Source organism: Ambystoma mexicanum, chromosome 14, assembly GCF_040938575.1.
Source record: "Ambystoma mexicanum isolate Mex_15411 chromosome 14, UKY_AmexF1_1, whole genome shotgun sequence".
NCBI classification, from domain to species: domain Eukaryota; kingdom Metazoa; phylum Chordata; class Amphibia; order Caudata; family Ambystomatidae; genus Ambystoma; species Ambystoma mexicanum.
Genome location: NC_090940.1, coordinates 314,183,571 through 314,209,076, shown reverse-complemented (window position 1 = coordinate 314,209,076; position 25,506 = coordinate 314,183,571). Strand labels below are relative to the sequence as shown.

The following is a 25,506-nucleotide window of genomic DNA, read 5'->3' as shown; positions in this document are numbered from 1 at the left end:
TCGACCTAATATTACAAGCCTCCAGTCAGAGCAAAACCGGGGGCAGGGGGGGGGGGTAACCCTACCTATTAAAAACACCTTTGACTTTAGAGTCAGAGACTTTAAGCGACAAGGAGGGTAGGTATTTGATAGCCAGGGGAACGTACCTGGACATCCCCTACACCATACTAGTGGTGTACGCACCAAACAGCGGACAGCAGCAGTTCCCGAGGCATGTCCTGACGTTACTGGAAGAGAAAGCATGGGGTCATATCGTCCTGATGGGGGACCTTAACATAACTTGCGATAGGGAGCGGGATAGGTCTGGGGGCCTTGGCAGGGGAGGGGGAGCGGTGATGTCTGCAGATCTAAGGGATAGGATTGGGAGGGTGGGTCTATGGGACGCCTGGCGGGAGCTGAAGGGGGATGAGGAGGGCTATAATTTCCTATCGGGAGTCGACGGGTCACAGTCAAGAATTGACTACATTTGGGTATCAGCGGGCCTTGTGGGCCAGATTCGGGATGCACAGACGGGTCCTATTGTAATAGCAGACCACAAGACAGTGGCCATCCACATGGAACTGGGGCGCAAAGACACAGAGGTGTGGGGTTGGAAATACCCAAAGTCCCTACTTAGGGATCCAGTAATTAGAGAGGAATTGGAAGGGAAAATTAAGAGCTTCTTCACAGGTGAGAAAGGGGACACGAGGGAGGAGACAAGGTAGGACGCCTTCAAAGCCACGCACAGGGGGGAATTGATGGCGGCATCAGCACAGAGGCTGAAACAAATGAAGGCGATGGAGGAACAACTTGAGGCTGAAGTAGAGGCTGCAAGACAAAAGGCTGGATCAACCCAGACTAGATCCTCCATGAGGGAATACAGAAGGGCAATAGGGCAACTGGAATTCCTCCGAACTAAAAAGGCAGAGGGGGTACTGCTCTCCGTCCGTCAAAAGTATTACGCCAAAGCAAATAAGGCAGACGCACTCCTGGCACGTCTATTGAGGGGTGCGAGTTCGAAGAATGCGATCACGGCCCTAAAAACGGTAACAGGGGAGCGGGTCACGCGGTCAGGGGACATTCAAGAAATGTTGGCAGAATTCTACGAATCCCTTTACACATCACAAACTCCCCAGTCCCATATACAAGCAGAGTTTCTGGAGAGGGTAAAGCTGCAAAAAATGGGGAGGGAGGCGCAGGAGGCCCTCAATCGGGAGATCTCAGAGAATGAGGTAAGAAGGGTAATCAGGAATCTACCACCAAACAAGGCGCCGGGCCCAGAAGGCTACACCGTGGCCGTCTATAAAACATTCACAACCGCCCTTATCCCACACCTGGCATTCCTCTTTAACACATTCAGGTCAACAAGCAAGATAGCTCCAACCATGGAGGAAGCCAAGCTAACTCTTATCCTTAAGCCTAATAAGGACCCAGAGTTGAGGACATCCTACCGGCCCATTGCACTGATAAATGTGGATGTCAAGATATATACAAAGATCTTGGCAAATAGGCTGGAGACATACCCCCTGGATCTGGTCCACCCAGATCAGACGGGTTTTATTTGTGGCAGGCAAACGGCGGATAATATCAGGAGGATAGCGCACCTGGTGGAAAAGGTACAAAAAACAGACACTCCCGCGGTCCTATTGGCCCTGGACACAGAAAAGGCATTTGAACGGGTGGAGTGGTCCTTCCTATTTCGGGTGATGCAGCAGATGAGTCTCGAAGGGGAGTACCTGACAATGGTCCATGCAAACTATCAGACACCATCAGCGAGAGTGGCGGTGAATGGCACACTATCAAGGCTTTTCAGGATGAGCAGAGGGGCAAAACAAGGATGTAAACTGTCCCCGATGCTTTATGCACTTTATCTGGAACCCCTTCTACAAGCTATAAGGAAGACGGAAGGGATCCGTATCCCCCCGTAACGGGCATCCCGTTTGGGGGGAGGGAACAGCAAAAGGTGGCAGCGTTCACTGATGACATGCTGCTTACCTTGACGACACCACTAGAGTCTATCCATGTGAGTAGGACCCTACTGGAGGAATCAGTCTCTGGCCTGAGGGTGAATATCGGTAAGTCCGAAATTCTAAGCTCAACTCTGAAGGCAGGGGAACGAGACATTCTGAGGGCAAGGAGCCCCTTTGTGTGGTGCCCAGGGGGAATTAGATATCTGGGAGTGACAATCACGGCAAACCTTGCAGGCTGGTACACGGCCAACTATCCCCCATTGTTGAAGGACATTAAGCGGGACTTGCAAAGGTGGAGGATCCTCCGGTTCTCATGGCTGGGTCGATTGGCCGCAGTTAAAATGGTCGCTCTCCCACGGTTGTTGTACCTCTTCCAAGTAATACCCCAAGCCTCTTCAGGGATTTAAAAGCCCGGACCAACAAATTTATATGGGAGGGAAAAAGAGCGAGGGTTAGTAGGAACCTGATGATGGCACCCAAACGGGAGGGGGGACTGGCGTCACCGAACTTTCAACAGTACTACGAGGCCGCGCAATTGCGGGTAATTAGAGAATGGCTTCAGGAAGGGGAGAGAGTGCAAGATAAGCAGTGGGTCAAAATGGATAGGGCGGTCACACATCACAAGCTAGCAGAAGTTCTGTGGCTACCGAAACATTGCAGGCCAAAGCATCTATATAAAAGCTCCATAACCAAATTAGTTGCGGAAAACTGGGATAAGCTAGTGAGAACCAAGGGGATAACGACATTTCTGTTCCCCTTCACGCCCATTTTTGATAATGGGCACTTTACACCAGGGGTGGAGAAGGGGGCATTTAAACAATGGCAGAACGGGGGGTGCAGGAAGCTGGGAGACATGTTCAGAGGGGGGGAAATACTATCCTTTGTGGACTGTAAAAGGGAATTCGGGGTACAGGAGGGGGAAAGGGTCCGATACGCGCAAATAAGGTATTGGGTACTGAATCCCGGGAATAAGGAAGCTGCAAATATGGACACAACGCAATTCCAAATATTCCTCCTATCAAACAACAGGTCTAAGGGATTAATCTCCAACCTATACAAGATACTGGACAATGCAAATGTTAGGCAACAGTGGCCATATATGAGGAGATGGAAGAAGATCTTGGGGAGGGAGATAGAAAGGGAGGAGTGGGAAAGGTTATGGAGAAAGATTCCCAAATTGGCGAGAGCATCCCAGTTGCAAAAAACATGGTACAAGATCCTATTAGGCTGGCACTGCACACCAGCCCGTCTTCGAAGGATATACCCAGGAATCACAGGGGACTGTTGGAGGGGCTGTGGGATGGTAGGTACGGCAGAACACATCTGGTGGGGGTGCCCGAAAATCGAGCCCTTCTGGCAAGAGGTCCTGAGTGCACAAGACCAAGCCTTCGGGACTGGGGAGACTCGACTGCCGGAGCAAATTCTATTGGGGATCAGAGAGGGCTCCACAAGGGGGGAACCTAGAGCCCGAGAGAAAGCGAGGGTGATCCTAACGCTAGCAGCTATGACACTAATAGCGCAGAGGTGGAAAAGCGCAGAGATACAGGAAATCATCGCACCTGAGTGGGCAACGTATGCTATGAACAACAATGTCCATAACTTTGCAAAAGACTGGGGAGAAACTCTGGAATTTCTCAAAGATGATTTTCGGGTAAAATTGTTGGACTTGCAATGAACTTTGGTGACCGGCCCATGAAAGTAACGGGCTAGAAGCTGAGCAGATGTGCCTCGGGGGGCGGGGGGGGGGAATTTCTGCTGGGGAATGGTTTTACATGTTGTAAAGTCAATAAAAAGAGTTTTAAAAAATGCAAAGAAAACCTAACTAAGACTACTCTACCAGAGAGTTCACTACCTGGTCTACGTTCAAAGGGACAATCGTCTAGCATACACAAAACTGGCCCTCACACTAAACAAAACATTCAACATAAATCAGAAACAACAAATACATTTTGACCAAAAAACCAGTGACTTGGATAACTTCCCCTTGACCTGGGTAGATCTCTTTCCCAGGAATGTCCAGAGTCAATCTCTCCCAAAGAAAAGAAAAAGTCTTGAAACAGTTCGTGAAAGTTCCAAAAGAAACCAAAAGTTCACCCAAATAAAAAGCTAATGGTAACAGTTATTTTTTCATCTGTTGAAAAGTTTCCTTTCCAATATCCACAAAGAAAAAAGCAACAATGGGAATCCTGGATAACATCCTTCCAGGATAAGTTTGACAAAGTTCAGATGAAAGTACCACTCCTGCTTCAACAACTGTTACCTGCAGCGACTTTGCTATAACTTGTCAGGAGGCTTCTTCAAAGGATGTTGCTTCCCTCGTGCCAACTTCCTTCTGCTAATGGTACTATGAAAGCAGGCTCCTTTGCTTCACAGTGTACTACTGTGTCAACCACCTTTAATGTATTAGTTCTGACAATTTTATAGACAACCACAGTTCTATTAGTTCTGCAGCAACTTGTTAGTTTAAAAACGTTTTAGGCAACTTACAGACAAGGCTCTTCCACCTCCACAGGTAGGCATGTCACTCTTCCTTGCTAGACCATAGGAAAGGGGCAGCTTCTTTGCCTTTAATGTCTGTTTTACAGCTACCACTAGAATCTGCCTTGGCTTCTTGACTGCTTCTTTCTCTCAGCTTTACAGATTGTTGATTGGTTCTTTTAACAAGCACCCAGCTCCCTTCCCCAGCTTTATGTACACCTTCCTGATTCAAGCAGTTATCCCAAAGCTGTGTTGCCAATCATCCGGCCTTGGATAATTGTCACACGTTTATCAGAGGACACCAGATTTGAAACAATATTGACAGCTTCAAGATATCAGTGGTTTGATCTTAATAGGGCTGGTTTCACATTAGAAAGGATTTTGCCAACTGGCTTAGGCAATGCTTGTTCTTGCTACTTCAACAACTTCTACCTCGACCATTTCTATAGTTAACAAGTACTTTTTTCTAGATGTTACAAGACTCAGGCTTCTTAAGGAAAACAGAATTAAGTATATGCAACCACTCTTTGATGGAGAATGCCGCTTCAAAGAACTTTAAAACTTGCATTACCTTTTATTTACGTACAATGCTGCCTTAATGTTGATAGAAATCACAATCATTCATACCCGACCTTCCATTGATGTAATACTTTTTTAACAATTTGGGGAAAGTCAACTGCTACCGGGGAAGTGATTAATATCAAAGTTCTGCCTCTTAATTGGAGACACGTGACCACTCCAGTACACTTATTTAAAATAACAATGGAAAATAAAAGGTTTAACAGACAAGCACTTTGACTTGTTTAAAACGTATGCATGCTACATTTCCTTTGTTAAAGAGTCTTTCCACGGCAACCAGCAAGGTTCACTCACTTCTACTGCTACGCAATATCAATTCGACCTTGTTACAGTAGCAGCAAGGAATTGTTAGTGAATTGGGGGCACGGTGCTTCACTTACCGGCTCCAAAACATAGTGGTTGCGGGTGGTTTCCACTTCCCGACCTTTCCTCCTGCTACTACGACTTCAGGCACTCTTGGGACCCACAAATCCTCTGTAGCACAGGTGTCCTTTATCTGGAATCGACCATGGAGAGTTTCCTTCTCTCCTACTTCCCTCAGCTTGCTTCTGCACACGGTTATCTGCAACCCCTCCGCTCTGCAGTCACGACTATTGGGCGCACCTGGGGAAACATAACTTCTTCTAGTCTCTTCCCGTGCAGCCACAGCCAGACAGGGTTTGTGAGTACAGGACCAACTCGGAACATGCATGTGAAATCTGCTCTTCTCTCGTCCCGGCGTCCTTTAAGTGGTCACACTTGCTCGTGAACTGCCAGCCTCGTACTCTTCTTCTTCTTCTGCTGCTGCTACTACTACTGCCAACCCTCCAGCTCCTTCCTACTGCTAAATTCTTCTGCAGCCTTTTATGCCTCTCAGGTGGGGGAATGGACTTCAGGTGCAGGCCCTTGAGGTTAATTGCCTGACCCTGTCAAAGGCTGTGAGGCGTATCTGCCTGACCTCTACTGAGGCATGCCTCTTAAGCCCTCTTTGTCACAGTCCGTGGGGGATTCTGGGATCTGTAGTTTCTTTTACGAACATTTGGTTCTTCCACTTCTAAAAACCACCCTTAAAAGTATTAAAGAAGAGGAATTATGGGGCTTAACCTTATTAGGGACAGATGGTAGAGAAAATGCAACACCTTCACCACTTCCAGTAGTGTACCCTTGATATTGAGGACACTGTATATTTTCAGGGATATATAAGACCTGTTCTGTTGACATAATGGGTTGAGGTGTTACAACCTTGAGGCTCACCATCTCAGCCTTTTTTTGCCTGACCTGCTCCTTCTGATCTACCTGTCCCTTCTGTCTTGGTCTGCGCTCTGAGGACTACGCGCGTGTAGCACACTGAAGAATTAAAAATAAATAAATAAAATACTAGGAGGTTGATATATATTAAAGTGGCAATAAGCCTTAATGCTATGGAGGAGTAGTGCAAGGAATATTTCCATAGCCATAATCCTCTGTAAGCCAAGGAAATGTTATTGCAGATAATTTTAGCACTGTATCAGGAGATCTGAGCATTACATTTTCCTACACAAAATCCTTTTAAGGCAAGTCAACAAGTTTTTAAGGTCACCCTTGCACAGCATGGATAATGTAAACAGGGTATCACCAGAATACGGGTACTAGTTAAAAGTATAATTTAACTTTAACAGATAGTAAATGGCAGCTTACTACAAGTGTGCCTTATGAATGCCCGAGAAGGTGTAATGGTCTCTGTGCTGCTAAATGCTCTGCTGTGCCTATAGGGGAGCTGGGTATAATGAAGTGGATGCTGACACATTAACAGAAGGTGCAGAAATAGGGAATGATGGCTACTTCCACCCAGTGTCACATCCACTCCTTCCACAACCTCTCACCCCTGACCTTTCGCCATACAAATCCCTCCCAACTTTTCTCCCACCACATCACTGTTTCTCCAATCTCTCACTCTGCCTTTCCACCTCCACCCTTCGATCTTACTTCCTCTCGTACTCCTGTTCTTATTAACGCTTCTACTCCCAACTAGCCTTCTACTTCTGTTATTCCTTTTCCCTCCTTTCTTACTTCTTTGCCTCCTACTATACTTCTAATTCTAACTTCTCTTCAATTCTGTATTAATAGGTAGGTCTATTCTCTCACTCACTATCACTTTTCCTGCTACTACCTCAAATACTGTTCCTACTCCGTTACTACCACTACCTCTCTCTTCCACCTTCCAGATTACTCTGGGAAATGGTTCCCTGCACACCTCTCTCTGTTACAAACCCCTAGGGATTTGACCCTCGGGGACTCCCAGGAATATGGTGCCCTACTCAACCTTCTCCAACTAACTCCCACCCAACTACTAATATCTTTTGCTTGCTACTCCCAACCACTACTACCTCAGCCACTACCTCTGCCACAACTACTATCCCACTATATTACTCCTACTACTCAGACTCCTCACACACTCCACAGACCCCCTCCTTAACAATATCCTCCGCACTCCAAAAATGCTCTTGCCTTCACTCCTATCTCAGACGTTCTCCACCTCCTCCTGTTCTCACTCAACTAACCCACACTTGCATACTCCCATACACCACCTTAAATACCCCACCCCTGCCAGGATTGGCTACTTACCTTGTCCAATAGCTTACCTGTCTCCAAGGCGGGTGACAGGGGTTGGTCAAGGCAGGGCTTAAAAGGGCTAGTAAGCACTGCCCCTTTTCCAACATGGACCCTGCTGGGGTCCTGGGACGCGGGAGCAGTTTTAAAGCCAGTAGGCTTTTAAAAAGAACAATTGCTCAAATCCCTAGTGGCATAGTGGATTAAGGCCTCATGGGGCATTTATTAATTAAAATATCCCTGATGGACTAGTGTTAAAGGCATCTGTGCAGCCTTTATGTTTTCATAAACATCCTTGGTGGGTTAGTGACAGCGTTTTCATTTCGGCAGGCTCCAGCTGACAATGCCAGTTGGAGCCGTGCTCTCTGGCCGGCGTTGTGCAGCTTGGCGGCACCCCATGAATGGGATTCTGCCGCTGCCTCGCTGTTCTCTGGCGTCCTCAGCTGCGTCTGCCGGTTAGTGCTCCCCGCCTCCTTCTCGGTTCGGAAGCCGCCGTCTCTGCAGGTAAGGAGGGGTGGGGAGACGGCCTGTCCAATATCGATGCGGGAGAGCCCTGGGTAACTTTGACACACAATGCCCCTTTCTGCAGCTTTAATTCCCGGTCTTATGGTTCTTATTCTCAACAGCTCGTGAAAGTAGTGGTTTTCTTCCTCTGAAAAGGCCAAGGGCAATTCCCTCCTTTCAACTCTTTCTGGTCTTGCCGCTTTTCTCCTCGTGTTAAACCGCCATCTCCGAACTGCTGCTCCCTCGTGTGTTTTGTTTGGCTCAGAGCGAGAGTGTGCTTTCATGCTCCGCCTTTTATCCGTGTGGGGAAGTGTGATGGAAGTCAGGTGTGTGTAATTATCAGTAATTGCCTGACTCTGCCTGACCCTTGTTTTGGGACATGTCAGGTGTACGGCTCGGGTGTTAGTCTATTTTCTCTCACAGTGAGCAGTCCGTGAGAAAGTGTTTGTGTCGAGAAACGGGGTGGGGGGCGGGTTGAGCTTCTAGGTATGCTTCCTGGTAGGATGGGGAAAAGGTGTTACAGAGAAGGGGATACCGCGTCTCAACCTTCGGTGTCCATCTTCCACTCCTGAAGACCCCTCATCCAGGTGATCCTCCCACACTGATCTATCCCCGGGAACTGGATCTAATTGCGATGACCATGTACTGGCCTCCTGGATGACAGATCCCCCGAGGACTAGCATGGGAGACACCTTGAGGTTTCTCACATACCCTTCCCCGTGCAATCTAGCCGCATCGGTTTCACAGGGGAACCGACAAAGGAAATGCATGTTCCCTTGGTCTTTACCTTTTTGGTGCTCCACAGTGAAACTGTAGGGTTGCAGGTCTAAGAACCCTTGCATGACTCGAGGGTTGGAGTCCTTTCGTTGGCTAATCCAAACTAGTGGGGAATGGTCTGTGACGAGTGTGAACTTTTTTCCTAGGAGGTACTATCTAGGGAGGATAATGGCCCACTTGATGGCAAGGACCTCCAATTCCAGCACAGAGTAATTTTTTTCATGTGGGAAAGGTTTGCAACTCGTAAACAAGATGGGATGTTCTAATCCGTTGCAGACTTGTGGTAAGACTGCTCCTAACCCTGTAAGGGAGGCGTCTGTTTGCAATACAAATTCTTTTGAGAAGTCTACTACCTTTAGGATTGGCTTCTGGCACAGGGTTTGTTTTAGGTTGTTGTAACATATCCACGTCAGTCCAATGAATTTTCTAGGGTTCGGCGTTCTTTAGTTTGTCAGCCTAGCAGTCCAGTCTGAGAAGTTTGGGATAAACCTATGGTAATAATCGATTAACCCTAGAAATGCTGGGGCGTGGCTACATGGCCACAAACTAAGATGTGTATTCCCGAAGCTCCTGCCGATCAGTCAATGATCCGGAGAAAAGAGGCGTTTAAAGTTCGCTATGAGGAGTGAGTGTTACACTCACCTGGTATCCACAGGGACACCACCCAGCCGGGTTACTCGCTGGTATGCTTCTCAGCTTTGCCCTGATGTGGTCTGCGGGGAAGGTTCTGCCTGAAAATACAGGAGGACTGTGTTCAAGACTGACCGACTGGGGTAAGTATCCTCCCTCCACCCCCGTATGATTTCAGTGCCTCTGGCGCCCTCTCCTCACCTTGTGGTAGAATTAGGCGTGCTCTCCGTCCTACCTTCTTTGCAGGGGCGCATTGTCTTTCATGGGCGAGTGTGGTCCAGTTACTTCACGGACACTGGCCCGTTTGATATTGTTCAGGTAGGTCTTATTGCTGTTCTTTAGTTTTGTTGCTATCCTACATGCCTTTCTTTGTTTAAAACGTCTTTTTTCTCCCTTAGGTTTGCAGAGCTTCAGCGCGGCGAACTGGCTTGGTAGAGCCCTGCTGGTAAATGATGGCGGATTAAGAGAGCTATGATGCGGTAACTAAGCGCTATACGCAGCGCTGCAAAGTCTCGGCTGGGCTAACCTGTGTTTTCCTTCCTTGTAGGTCGCGGTGTTCTTCCGCGCGAGTGGAATGTCTAGAGTGGTGCCAGCTGAGAGGCGACCAGCCAGGTAAGCCTTTTGAGCAGTTCGTAATTTGTAAATGTCTCTACTGCTTTCTTTAATGTTGCCTCCATCTTCCTCTTTCAGGTCGTTCTGTCCGGGAGGCGTGCAGATTCGAGGAAGCTGTTCTCAGTAGCTGCGAGTGTTTAAAGATGAAGACGACAGGTAAGATGCTGCTGCTAATGATGTTCCTTTTGTCTCCTTGCAGGTTCTGCTTCTCCGAGGTTCGAGGGAATAGCTGGAAACGGTGAGCGTCACGTTGCAAGCTGCAAAGTAACGCGAAGCGTGATGTCTTGCTCGGGTGTGGTTTAAATAGCCCCAACAAAATAGTCCAGGTAAAGTAGTCCCAAGGCTGCCACACCCAAACCACTAGACCGCATAACTTGGTTCTTAGGAACCAAGCTATGTGGATGCCTCCATGTTGGCTGACAATACAATAAAGTAGTTACCAAGCACATTGTTTTTCATGGTGTATGAGCCTGGTGCCAGAGGACTGGCCCCACGAGGGCTTTTGAAGAGGATGCCAGGCTCTAGAGGCCAGAGTCCTGACTCCACCTGGCCAATGGGTTTGCCAGATGGGGTTTTGGGTGAGGGTTGTGACAGTGAGCTTGGAGCTACAACTGCATGAATATCACAAGCAACTGATGGTGGACAGTCCGACACTGAATGCCTTCATTATAAAGGATTCAGAGGAGGTGAAGTTTGTGGGACTCCGGGGATGAATGAACAAAATGGAGCCCAGCCGAGTATGAAGACAAAGACCAATTACTGAGAAGCTGGAAGGGCGAAACGGGGCCCCGTCCTTTACGGTAATTATACCCAGTGCAAAGGAATCGTGCCGTGTCGGATGAAGGTAACCACCGAGAGGATACAAAGCAGCTGTCGGAAGGTGCGCACTTCTGATGAGACATTGTATCACCGAGAGTAAAGGAACGGTGCAGCAGATGGCCGCAAGGCATGTATATTTCGGAGCGGACTGCAGCGCGGCTGTGGAGAGGTGAAAGACCTTGGAGTCAGAGCACACGGCGCTAGTTACAAGGCGGATCAAGGAGGGTGCGAGCAGGAACACGCATGCCAGATCCAGCCTAACAGAAGAGCCCCGGGAGTAGGAAAGTGCTGGGACAGAGATTAACGACATCTACGCAAATCAACTCTGAGAGTCCCTGATGAGAAACAATCGCCGCATGACACAGATATAGTGGCACAGCAGAAGGGAAGCACGCTTGCAGATGATACCAGCCTGCTCTGGGGGTGAAGGCAGCACCGGACGGCAAGAGCAGATAACAGGAGCACAAAGAGGTCACAAGTAATGCAGGGGACCCCGGCTGTAGCAAGTGGGTTTAGAGTGATCTGGACATTGCAAGCAGGAGGCAGGAGGGGTCTGAAGGAGGCAGGCAGCCCCAATCGTGAGAGGACACACAACATTGCCGTGGGGCCGGAGATAGTAGCTGAATATAGCATCTGAGTAGGGCGGCAGGGTGCGTACCAGACCCGAACTCTGGTCCAGAAGAGTCAGTGGTTCATAAAAGGACCCATAATAATATTGCCTGCGCTGAAGCCCTCCATATTGGAGGAGAATGTGGCACCCATGGGAGTGATGGCTCCCATGCAGCAGTAGCTGGAGCTCTCCTTGGAGAGCTGTGGAGGGGCGTAAATAGCCCCAACGACACGGCTCACATGGGGGTCACAAGACTGCAGAGATCATACAGGCAGGAGCTGTGATGTGAATGACAGCACAACAAATCAGACACCTGGGAGCAGGCAGCTAATCTCCCTAGCCCCTTGGCTCTTAGTGCGGGAGTCAGAAGGGAGTAAGTAACTGAGGGCATCAAGTAGCACCGGCCCACAGTAGCGGTCAGATGCTAGACGGGGGGCGATTTCACGCAACAGTGCTGGGCAATGCTGAGACGGACCTGTCAAAGAGCCAAGCATGCATGGGACATCTGAGCAAGCGGAGACAGCGCCGCGAAGGCAGTCCGGGCAAAGGTGGGAGCGCAGTGCATGAACAGTCATAGGTCTGCGCAGAGGCACGCAGGATTCATGTTGGTAAGCGTGCTGGGGACACAACGAGGAGCGGGGCCTTAGCAGAACCACACGGAGCAGCATCTAGCCGAGCTACACTTGGGCGCACCGACAGCCAGGTACTTGGAACCCAGGAAACAAGAAACAACACAAGCACTGTGGAAGTAGGTAATCAAGGCAAGCGAGACGGTGGAGATTATGGCGGCCAAAAACAGCAAGGCTAAAAGGGAAGCAACCCACGACAGACATCTTCACCAAATCGTCCAAACCATCGGATGTTTCCACACCTGCTGGGGGAGACACTAGAGGAACAACCCCTCCAACGCGTAACGATCAACATATCCTGGAAGCCATAGCGGAACTGAAATCCTTGTAGGATGCAAGATCGACGCAGCCATGGCAGAATTAAAATCCTCATTGGAATTCCAAATTGATGTGGTCAGTGTGGATGTCAACCTCCTGAGACAGGACGTGAGAGCGCTGGCAGAGCGCACGAGCGGATTAAAAAGCAAAGTGAAAACCAACATAGACACTAGCACGGCCAACACCAAGTAGATTCATATAGTGCAGCAACAAGTGCGTAATCTGGAAAGCCGAGCAGAAGTGGCAGAAGGGCGAGCCTGACGCAATAACATACGTGTAGTTGGGCTGCTGGAATGGGAAGAAGGCACGGACCCGACGAACTATGTAGAGAACATGCTGATACAAGAGATAGGCACTGGAGCGCTCACCCAAGGCTTCACAGTAGAGAGGGCACACATAGCCCAAGCCAGGAGCCCCTCCTCTGGGGATCATTGCCAAGATTCTGAACTATAAAGACAAGGAAAAGATTATGGAACACTTCCGTACAGGTGGGAAAATAAGCAGAGCGTCAGCGACCGTCAGAGCGTACCCGGACTACACCTTGTTGGTCCAGAGACAACGACTACACTACGTGGCGGTGAAGAGAGCGCTACGGGAATCAGGCTTCAAATACATGCTATTGTATCCAGCAAAACTGACGGTCTTACATAAGAGCAAGGCGTTTTTCTTCCGGACACCCGAGGAAGCGGCAAGCTGGTTGGACACACTGGGTTGCCCGGCGGGGGCGGATGGCCTAACTCAGAGCAGACAGGATAAGTGAACCGGCACTTCTCCTATACAGTACTATTGATTGATATGGTCAATGTTAGTTAGCGGCGGTAACACTGACATGGATATGGGGTGGTAATAAAATCCAGAGGGGCTCATCATATACGAACAAAAGACAAGGTAGATATTGTCCTCTCTATATACCCATGATACAGGCCTCTGGACTTAAATACATAATAAGCGACACGTGCTCAGGAGGGCGTAAGATATACGTGTGCGTACTAGACTGTGGCCCTAGTGCAGGAGATAGGGAGGGAAAGCGTTCTTACCCCCAGTAGTTAGTTCAGTCGGGATACCAGTAGTACGGTATCTTCCTGCTGTGTTCCAAGTACCGGTGGAGGTCAAGAAAGGACTAGATTCGGGGTAGCCTGAGATCTAGGGATGGGGCTGGGCAACAATTGGGGAGGAGTGGGGCGGTAGGCAGAGGGGAATTTTCGGAGATTCAAAGGGGGTAGGGGTGGCGGTTTGGGGAGTTACAAAGGAGCGAGCCTACAAACACAAGCCTTGAAGTAAGAGGAGGCGGGTGGGGGCAGAGATGGGGGGTAGGAAACGAATAAGATGGGAGACCTGAAGATAGTGACCTGGAATGTGAGGAGATTAAATAGCTACATTAAACGAAATAAAGTCATGATGTACCTGAGGAGACAGAGAATAGACATTGCACTGCTCCAAGAAACCCACCTGACTAAAGAGAAGCAGGGGGTGGTGACAAGGAAATGGCCAACCCTGGGAGCGACAGTCGCGTATGCCAGAGTAGTCATAACATGGGTAGCACCACACGTCCCATTTAGGCTACTGCAGTCTACTATAGATAAAGAGAGCAGAATGGTGTTAATAAAAGGGATGGTGGAGAGTAGAGAGGTGAGCATTATCAATGTATATGCCCCTAACCAAGTCACTACAGGCTATTTTAGGAACTTGCATACCAAGATAATCTCATATATGGAGGGGGCAGTCTTCTGGGGAGGGGACTTCAACTGCACCCTGGACCCAAGGGTAGATAGGTCAGACAGGTAGGTCGGAAGCCATGCCCCAGCTGCAAAGGCCCTGGGTGCTTTGTTACAGGATTTTCAGTTGGTGGATGTGTGGCGGAGGCATCACCCACTGTAGAGGGAGTATTCGCATTATTCTGCCCCACAAAACTTGTACACTAGATTGGATTATATATTTATGGGGCAGTAATTAATGCAAGAAGTGAAACAGACAGAATATAAGACTATGGTCCTCTCGGACCACGCACCATTGATAATAACATGGCAGAACCTACCTCCCAGGATGAGAATCTCGACATGGAGCCTCAGGGACGAGGCATTGAAAGACAGTGTTTAGAGAGGACCTGAGGAAGGGGATAAAGCAGTACTTGGAATACTGATAGTGTAAAATCTGGGAGGCATTTAAAGTGGTGGTGAGGGGGACGGCGATATCGAAATCGAAGGGGCTGCAAGGTGGTATAATACAGGACTTACACAACGCAGAGAAGAGTTTTGAAACAATGATGCAAGGGCGCACGGGGTACGCTGAGGAGGCCGAGATCATATTTCATCTACAGCAAGAATGTAGGACCCACTGGGAGAGGCTATGTAATTTAAACTATAAAAAATTGTAGAGAGGCAACACGCGGAAGGAGACAAACCAGGCCGGTTACTAGCCTGGTTATATAAAAGCGAACCCCAGACAAACAATTAGAGCAATGCAAGGGATGGATGGACAGACACGGGATACCCAGGAAGGAGTGAACAAATGTTTTTTTGAATATTATAAAAAAATATATGCAGATGTTGCCGAGGGTGAAGAAATAGACATATATGGAGCATTAACAGATTACTCTCCCCAAGCTTGGGGCAACAGAGAGAGAGAGAGAACCTAGAGGCCTCAATAATGTTGGAAGCGCTGGAACTAGTGATTAAGTCACTACCCACTAATAAAGCCACAGGGGCTGATTGACTCCCGGGTGAGTTTTATAAGGCTTACGGGGCGGAATTGCTCCCCTCGCTACTGCCAACGTTGAATGAAGCATTTAATACAAGCACATTGCCAGAGTCCCTATGAGAGGCAATCATTATTCGGCTCCTTAAATCCAAAAAAACGGATACGCAGTGTGGGTCCTATAGACCGCTCTCGATGCTCAACCAAGATAGTAAGATATTTACAGCAGTGATGGCGAATAGGCTGAGACCAGTCATAAATAAACGTATACACTCTGACCAAATGGGGTATGTCACACGCAGAAGTATATCAGACAACTTGAGGAGAATCCATCACGACATAGAACAAACACAGGGAAGTTCCCAGGAGGTGGCAATAATCTCGCTAGATGCGGTGAAGGCCTTTGACTCGGTCAAGTGGTCTTGACTGATGGCTGTACTAGAGGGATACGGAATTGGGCCTGTGTATTTAAAGTGGGATAAACCGCTAGCTCGAGTCAAGACAGGAACAACCATATCAGAACAGTGGCAGCTATGTAGAGGCACCAGACAGGGATGTCCGTGATCCCCAGTGCTTTTTATCTTGGCACTTGAACCCCTGGCAGCGTACTTGAGGCAACAATATGGAGAAGTAGGTATCAGCACTAAGGGCGGGCAACATTTGATATCACTGTATGCTGATGACATGTTGCTGTATCTGAGGTACCCCGAGGAGAACCTACAGTATATTTTGGAGGTCATGGAACGATATGCTATGCTGTCAGGCATAACAGTGAACCCCAAGAAGTCTAGCATATTCCCCCTGGGTAGATATGTAGGGATACTACAACATAGGCTGCCGGTATTACAGATAAGATGGGAAACAGTGACGTTCAGATATTTGGTAATAGACGTATACCACGAAACTGAAGTCGAACACAAGCAGAATACCGAAAGAGCAGTGACAAAGATTGAAAACAGCATGACGTTTTAGGCCAAGCTACCCTTAACAATGATGGGCAGAGTGGCACTGTTAAAGATGGTAGTACTACCCAGGTTGTTACACTACTTTGCCAATATACCATATATGATACCCAAACGATTCTGCAAACGATATGCAGGGGGTTTATATGGCATAACTCCAGGAAAAGGGTAGCATTGTGGAAATTGCAAAACCTGTATGAACAAGGGGGTATTAGATTGCCCAATTTTGAGGTATACTACCTGTCTAGACAACTCCAATATGTAGCTAGGTGGCTATCAGGGGATCCCACACCGGAATCCAAACTGTTGAGGGCAGAATGCACCTGTATTTCTTGAATGAATGGATGTGGTTGCCAATGGTGCAACGGGAGAGAGGAAGTAGATTACTGGACCTGGGGAGGAGGATGTGGCGGAGGGCCTGCCAGTTAATGGAGAACCCGTACCCGTGTTCCCTACAGATATCGCTGGTGGCACTGGAAGGAGTGGATGAGCAAAGGAGGACTATCAGGGAGAAATGGGAACCAATAGGTATAGTGACCATGGGAGATGTGTGGCAGGATGGGAAGGTGAAAGAGTTTGATGCCTTGGTGTAAGATACTGGATTACACCAAGGACAATTCGTCACATATGCTAGGCTGTTGAAGATGATAAAAAATACACGGTCTGACACAGTGTTAGCTCAACAGCCCGAGGCTGTCATAGAAACATTTTACGACATATCAGATGGGGGTCAGGAGGTCTCCCGGATATATGAGTTTTTGATGTCAAAAGTGGCAAAAGAAGTGACCCCGACGAGGTTAGACTGGGAGGAGGGGAAACCGATGAGTGCTGGGTTATGGGTCAGGGTGCAGGGATACCATAAGAAGGTATCAAGGAACGTGAGGTTGCAGCAGGTTCAGCTATACATCACCCACAGAGCATACATGACCCCTAAGAAGTTAGCTAAGTTTAAAAATACTGGTATGCAGACATGTCCGAAATGTGGGGAGGTAAACGCAGGAATGGCACATATGTTCTGGGCATGCCCCGAAATATGGAAATTCTGGGAGGAGGTGGCCCGCTTTATGGCAAGAAAGGAGATTAATTTAGATGTGAACTCCCCGTGGGCATGTATGTTGGGGGGAAGGCGGGAGGGTTCCCCAGGCCGAGTAAACTCAAGCACGTGTGTAAACTTAAAGACTTGGCATATATACTGTCTAAGCGCAGTATAGCAATGGATTGGAAAGCAAGTAGGAGACCAAGAGCAGAGGCCTGGTGGCATGATCTACAGAATGGGTGAATGCCGAGACCAAGGTGTGGGATGAAGCAGCAAATAGAGGGGGGGAGGAAGCGTACACATTGACTGCCTGGAAGCAAATAATAGCAACACTGTCTGGATTTGACCTAGCAAGTCAGGAGGGAGAGAGTCCTCTGGGTGGAGGAGGAACGCCTGCAGAAATGGAATAAAGGTGGCTGAAATGTTGGTTAGGCTTGGGGGTGGGGGAGAAATTACAACATGGAATTGCTCGACATGATTGAAATGCACATTGGATGTTATACTGTATGATGCACATGTTGGAAAGCTAATAAAAATTAATAGAAAAAATAAAAAAATAGAAATGCTCTGAGATCTCTTTTAGGATAGGGGGATATAAGACAGCTTTCACTTTCTCGCATTGAGGTTGAACACTGTCATTCCCTACAAAGAAGCTGAGGTATTTCACAGATAACTGGGCCAGTCTGCATTTGGATGGATTGGCAGTTAGGCCGGCCTCTCTGAGATCGCTCATAATTGTAAAAAGATGGAAAAGGTGGTCCTCCCAAGTTTTACTATAAATGACGATATTGTCAATATAAGCTCCACAGAAATCAGAGTAGGCCTGTAATATTTTGTCAATAAGTCGCTGGAAAGTGGCTGGAGCGCTGTGTAATCCAAAAGGGAGGACTTTGAATTGAAATAGTCCTAGGGGCGTTGAGAACACAGTCTTTTCTTTATCAGGCCCATATACTGAGACTTGCCAGTACCCTTTCGTTAAATCTAAGGTGGATGGAAAAGTGTTGTTTCCGAGTTTATCAATTAGGTCATTGATGCGTGGCATGGGATATGCAACGAAGTCGGAAATTGCAATAACTTGACGGAAATCTATGCAAAACCTCCAGGAATGGTCAGATTTGGTGACCAGTACGATAGGGCAGGACCATGGGTTTGAAGAGGGCTCGATAATATTTGCTCTTAACATCTTATTCACTTCCTCAACCACTATCTGTTTACGGGCTTCCAGGAGTCTATATGGTTTTAGATTAACCACTTTTCCCTTAAGTGTTCTAATTTAGTGATGGTGCCATTAACTCGTCCTGGTTTCTCCGAGAAAACATCGGGGAAAGAAGGTGACTAAATCTTTTAAATCTTCTTCTTGTTGAATAGATAGCTCTGGAAGAATAAATTTAAAGTTGTCTATTTCTTCTGGCACCAAACAGGATAGTATCGTGGCATAAGAGGCTGACAGGTTTTCCTTCCACTCTTAAGAGATTTACATGATATAAATGGACCTTCTGTTTCCTGTCAGGTCGGGCTACCTTATAAGTACAGATTCCCATTTGTGCCAGTATTTCACATGGCCCATGCCACTTAGAGGCAAGCTTGTTTTCCGAGTTGGATAAGAGGACTAGTACTTTTTGTCCTATGGAAAACGATCTTAAGCTTACCTTTTTGTCATAAGTGGATTTGGGATTTTTCCGTATGAGTACAGACTATATCTCAAACAGGAGACCGACGAGTATCTCCTGGGCTGATATCTCCTGTGCTGATACGCTTGAGAGTTTGCTGTAAGAAGTAAGCAACACAAAGTGTTCCTTAAGGGAGCGTAGATGTGTAATAGTATTGTCAGGGCGGAGTCGTGAGCAGAGTCAGTCTGCGTCAGTCCACTTGCCTTTTTCTGGGTGTGAGGAGCTGCAGCTACGTGTTCAGCACAGTGTTTGCCGTGTGTTTTGCTACGTGCCTTAAATCAAGCACTGTCGCTTTAATCCTGCTGGCTGCAGGCTGTGGGCGGCGACTACATAACTCCACGCCAAGCGCGGAGCGCGCGCGGAGTCGTGAGCAGAGTCAGTCTGCGTCAGTCCACTTGCCTTTTTCTGGGTGTGAGGAGCTGCAGCTACGTGTTCAGCACAGTGTTTGCCGTGTGTTTTGCTACGTGCCTTAAATCAAGCACTGTCGCTTTAATCCTGCTGGCTGCAGGCTGTGGGCGGCGACTACATAACTCCACGCCAAGCGCGGAGCGAGCGCGGAGTCGTGAGCAGAGTCAGTCTGCGTCAGTCCACTTGCCTTTTTCTGGGTGTGAGGAGCTGCAGCTACGTGTTCAGCACAGTGTTTGCCGTGTGTTTTGCTACGTGCCTTAAATCAAGCACTGTCGCTTTAATCCTTCTGGCTGCAGGCTGTGGGCGGCGACTACATAACTCCACGCCAAGCTCGGAGCGCGCGCGGAGTCGTGAGCAGAGTCAGTCTGCGTCAGTCCGCGACTGGCAGTACTGCACACAAAGCTTTGCGAAATGACTGCTCAAACTGGCCAGGGAGGCCCCCAAACAAGGCACAAAACTATACAACAACGGCGGATGCAGAATCCGTGGACAGCTTTGAAGGCAGATTCTGCTCCTGCGTCCTCAAAGGTAAGCTCTGTCTTAAAGAGACCCATGTCCAAAGTATCACCTGAAACTGCAGACCTAACGGCTGATATGCACCAACTAGCAGCACCGGTGCTGTCTGTGCCTTCTACGTCCACTATTGTGACCTTGCCTGAGATCGCTGCGACAGTAGTGACCACCTCTCTCCTCGCCGACCCTGAAGTTCCTGTTACAAACACGTCGTGCTCAAACGTTAGAGCAAAGAGCGCGGAACGGTCAAAGAAAGACTGTGCCGCGACCCCTGTAGAGCTTATGAGCACTGACTCACAATCCATCTCTCCTCATAAAAATTCTAATGTCTGCGGGCAATCCGCATTTTTGTCTGAGTGTGAAACTAATCAAACAGTTCTCGTAGCGGCACAATTCACGTCCAAACCCAAACCCACTACAGAGGAGGTCATGGCCGCGTGTGTGTTTGTGTCCGATAAATCAGAAGCGAGTGCTCCCACTGTGAATGATGTCGGGCCTTCGGATGTTTTCTCACAACGACCACTATTAACCCTAACTAATTTACTTCCAATCTCTTTAGATTCCTCACGATCATTTCAGCCCAATTATACACTCCAGCCAACGTTAAACTCAATAGAAAACACTGAGGAATTCTTCACGCCTCTCGAAATCACAGATGTAGAAATCATGGCAGCCTCACAAGATGTGGAAGGAACCGACAACTTGACCGCACTCGATGGGCAAATGCAAACTGTGATGCATTTAACTAAGGACTCCGAGGCTGTTGATAACGCTCCCGTGCTCGCTGAAGCTGAAACTCGTTACACACACAAAACTCAATCGAGTGCCTTACTGGAAACCAATTTTCTTACTGTCAATTCCAGGTTGACGAAAGTAACAACGCCATACAGTTTTCCAGATTGCATTTCGACAAAATGAGCAAAGGATTATGCGATGCCAGGCATCACTCAGCCTCCACATGGGCCTATGATTTGTCATGCTAATCAAGGTCAAGCAACCCATCAACCCAGTCGTAATTTCGACACTGCAAGTGATCACTTGCATAGATCACGTGAATCTTCTGACCATGGTTTGACAGGGAAAAGAAACCAAATGTGCGTAACATCATGTGATAAAAGAAATACTGATGGTGCAGACGATAGCACCATTAACACAACCTATACTAAGACGAGATTTCACACTTCCAATATGGCCTCCTCTAGTACGCCAAGAAATGTGAACCTACGGCCAAAACCTCCACAACATTCACAGAACATCTTTGTCACTGCAGCAGTGAATACGTCGTCCTCTAGTGAGCATCAAATAGAAAATACAAACAGCTCACAATCATCTTCAGCGGACAAAACCACTACCGACCCAAAACCAAGTCTTTCGTCAGCTGCAGCGATGCAGATCTATAACAACGTTCTAGCAGCTTCTTCTGCAGCCCTGCTTCCGTTCTTGAAGATGTACGAGTCACTGCAGGAGGCCTACAAAGATCAGACTTCACTGATCTTATCCCTCAAGGAGAAAATGGATAAATTTGACAATGTGACAAACTTTTTACAATCACAATTGTCCCAGGAAGCTGAACACACGATACGATGGCAAGAACGTTTGAGCGACCTTGCAGCACGGCATCATTGCCAAAATGACACCCTATCTGATGGGTTACTTGAAGCCGTGAAATGGATGAGACATTCATCAACCATGATGGGATTAAACATCGTTCCAATAAACCCTCAAGCATCCATACGATCAACCAAGGCCTTAACACCATCGCAAACACGACCACAAAATACAAACGATTCTGTTCCAACTTTGAAGTGAACAGCCGTAGAAACAACCAACATCGTTCCGGCTGTCAACGGTGGAGAAAGAAACTTGGCTGCGCCCCCGCCTGCACCTGCTCTTATGCCAACGCTGAGCAACCAAGTACCCTGCTCAGCAATAAGTGCGCATCTCGAACTGCCTCTGACCTCTTTTGGAATCTTCGAAGGCGCGGCAAAAGCCATAAAGATCTCCACGACCTCTGATCAAAAAGCATTGCTAACACATGGTCGACAATCAGCCTTTGGGAAGAGAACGTATGCTATCAAAAAACGCGTTAACAACTCGAAGTCACAGAAATTCATCCGAAATACAATGCTAGACAACAGGTCAGCTTCATCTAGCAGAACAGAATTGCTAAAATCCAGCAATAATAACATTGCTCATGTGGACAATGACCCTGGAAGTCATGGGCGTCTCACTGCTCCAGTGAACAAACGACAAAGAGTGGAATCAGACGGCGAAAGCCGAATGAGTAAGTCATCGGTTGAAGAAATCGATCTCTGCAATCTTTCAACCTACTCCGACGATGCTGAATCCAGAATCCCCATTACTGTCCCTATTGTGGCGCCTGATGACGCTATTCACGAATTGCCACACAGAACAAACCCTGAGGTGGACGAAGTCATGAACCATAAAAATGGGCCGACGACTTCGAGGCCATCGCCCGACTGGCTAGCGCGGTTGAACCCCAAATACACACGCTCTCAAGAAAAGAAGATAAATCATTATATTTCTCATGCCTCCTCATCTCTAAGAAACGGCTTAAGCCCAACGAATTGTAAATTGAGATTACAAAATCTAAATCGAGAAGATCGTGATCTAAATTTGAATCGCAATAATGTACTGAAATTATTCGCCTGTATCCCATCTCTACGAACGATAGTGTCTGATGACATACGAATTGTTGAGTATGCAACAGAAAAACGCTGTGACCAGGTTCTATTACATATTACCGCGGCCTCGGTACGAAACACCATTGTAAAAGCCTCAGAGGAATTGCTAGCGTTTGGTTTCGACTTCTCTGTGGAACCTACGAGCACAAGACTCGACAGGTCAAATACAAGCGGACAGACAATGCTTCAAGCAACGCAAAACCAAAGATGTGCCGAGCTACGCAGAGCAATGACCCCCAAAGAAAACCTAAGATCAAATAACAACCACTCTGTTAAAATCACTAACCATAATAAGGATGTCGAACGACGTTAGCCATTAGGGATTGGAAACAAGTGCACTCGTGAATTCTTCTCCTGGAACACTCGAGGATTCATTCACTTATTTAATAAATTTGACGTCGACTTAGAAAAAGTCTTCGTCATCTGTCTGCAGGAGACCTGGTTATGTGACCCCCCGTCACGGGATGGCTTTCTGACATTATTAAACCCAGCAATTAAAAATCTAAAGGGGCGACCATCTTCTGGCTTACTAATGATGATTAAAATAAACACCAGGTGGCGCCTTGTTGAGTCCTCTAACCCCAATCCTTTTGTGCAAAGTGCACTGCTTCAGACCACAGATGTCAATTCAAACACAAAGAAACACTTGCTTGTCTTAAACGGATATTGGAATCCAAACAAAATCAGCACCAAAAATTTTATAAATGCAATAACATCTTGCATTGACAAATCACTAACTGATTATAAGAACTTATCTATAATTTGTGCAGGTGATCTCAATTGCTCATGGTTTAAACACGATCTCGTCACGAAGACGTTTAAACAATTAACTCGAGATGAAGAAAAAAGTAGAGAGTTCAAGTGGAGACAGGCACTACAGAATCGAAACTGCTTTATGGTAAATGGTCAAGCTACAGCAGATCAACCCCCTCAGTCAACATGGTCTTCTCGGAATGCGCAGTCAATAATTGACTACTTCTGGATATCTCAACATCTTTTTGAAAACGATCTGACACTGTCAATAAGAACTATGCCAAGTAGCGATCATAAGCTTCTCAGACTGGCCTGCACAATAGAATGGTTATCTGATGAAAGAACCTATGAACCAACAATCTCTGTAAATACTGGCGGAAATCGTCTTAGAATTGACAGTCCTAAGATTGACAAACTACGCCAGCAATTTTGCCAGGACAGCAATCTGTCCGTGAACTACGCTCCTCTGCTACAGGACTTTATTATAAGGAAAGCTGCAAACCGCATAATGGGTGCAACTCATAAACATCTTTCGTCTTCAACCCTGACTCAAGCCAAACAGATCATGCGACGCGATATTAGAGCCTTAAAGAAGTCATATAAGGCAGCCAGTGCGATAACTGCAATCAAAGACGCAATACGTGTGCGTCGCCAAGCATACCGTAACTGGTTGAAATCTCAGAAACAAATAATTGAGCAAGATAAAGCCGAGCATCTGATGAAACATCTAATTCAGAAGAATCCACGGGAAATTTGGATAATCCTGAATACTGGCAACTCGAGACATCATCATATACCATCCAACACGATTGATGCCGATACATGGGAACAACACTTTACTAACATCTTCAATAAACCATCCTATGAAGACATAAGTACACCCACAAATGAGCTAACATCCTGGAATGTTCAAATAACTGCGGAAGAGATCAGAGCTGCAATACGGGCCCTTAAAAGTTCGCATGCAGCAGGTCCAGATCTAATATCTAACATGATGCTAAAGAAGAACGAACAACAATGGGCGAACTTTATTGAACAACTGTTTGCACGCCTGTCCAAATCAATGACAATACCTGATTCCTGGCGCGTGGCGATCATAGTACCAATCTACAAAAAGGGCAACCGGGCTGATACAACCAACTATCGCCCGATTGCCCTGTTGGACACCATAGGAAAAATCTTCGCCTCTTTTTTACGACAAAGGCTAACAGCATGGTCTACACAAGAGCAAATAATTGACATCCGGCAAACAGGCTTTACAAAAGGCGTAGGTGTGGAGGTAAACCTGCTGTTAATAAATATACTAAAACTTGAAAGCCTAAAAGCAAAGTCGAGATTATACCTGGCATTCATCGATCTGAGGGGTGCCTTTGACAGCGTCAACCGCAATAAACTGTGGCAAAAACTAATGAATTGGAAGTGTCCCAATGAATTGGTTGCACCAATAAGAGCTCTACACACAGAGACTACCATCAAAATAAGATTAAACAATCAAGGCCTACTATCTGAGCCGATCTCAACAAACGCAGGTGTGAAACAGGGATGCCCATTAGCATCCGAACTTTTCAAATTGTTCATTTCTGACCTCCCAGCATATCGTAAAGATGTGCGCTGCTTTCCACCGAAATTGAACAATAATGAAATTGGATGCATAATCTACGCCGATGACGTGGTTTTGTTGGACCAAACACAGATAGGTCTGCAACGCCAGTTAACAAATCTTCGTGATTACTTAAAAAAAAAGGACTTGGAGCTAAACATCGAAAAATCCAAGATCGTCATCATTGGTCAACGACGCACCAACAAACAGAAAGCCTTTGTGTGGAAAATTAATGACAATCGATTAGAGGTAGTTAATTCGATCAGATATTTGGGAATAATATTTAATAATTCAGTGCACGAACACCATTGGAAGGTTGATGTGGTAAACAGAATGACTCAATATAGCATTCAAGGCCAGCTGCTGAACAGAAACTTTGGAAAGTTCACTCTAGCTCCAGTCCTGACCTTTAACATTCAAAAAGTGATTCCTGCAATTACCTTTGGTTCAGAGGCTGGTTGGAACATTGACGCCCTGTTTTGGCAAAAGTTAGAAGGGATCTACTGGCGGCGCGTCCTGAAGCTCCCTCCATACATCTCGATGATCCACATAAGACATGAACTCTCCTTAAATTCCCTACACACTCACGTAATGTGGAAATCACTAACGGCACTACGCAAAATGAATTTGAATCCCATAGCGCCGGCATTTGAAATTTTTGCTGGGGAAAAAACTACTGGAAACTTGAAACT

The 25,506-nt window shown here is 47.1% G+C and overlaps 1 protein-coding gene across 2 annotated transcripts in view; it reads right to left on the bottom strand.

The window, feature by feature from the left end:
* RPS6KA5 (ribosomal protein S6 kinase A5) overlaps positions 1 to 25,506 on the bottom strand; it is a 1,757,411-nt gene that overhangs the window by 926,422 nt on the left and 805,483 nt on the right. The window lies entirely within an intron of this gene.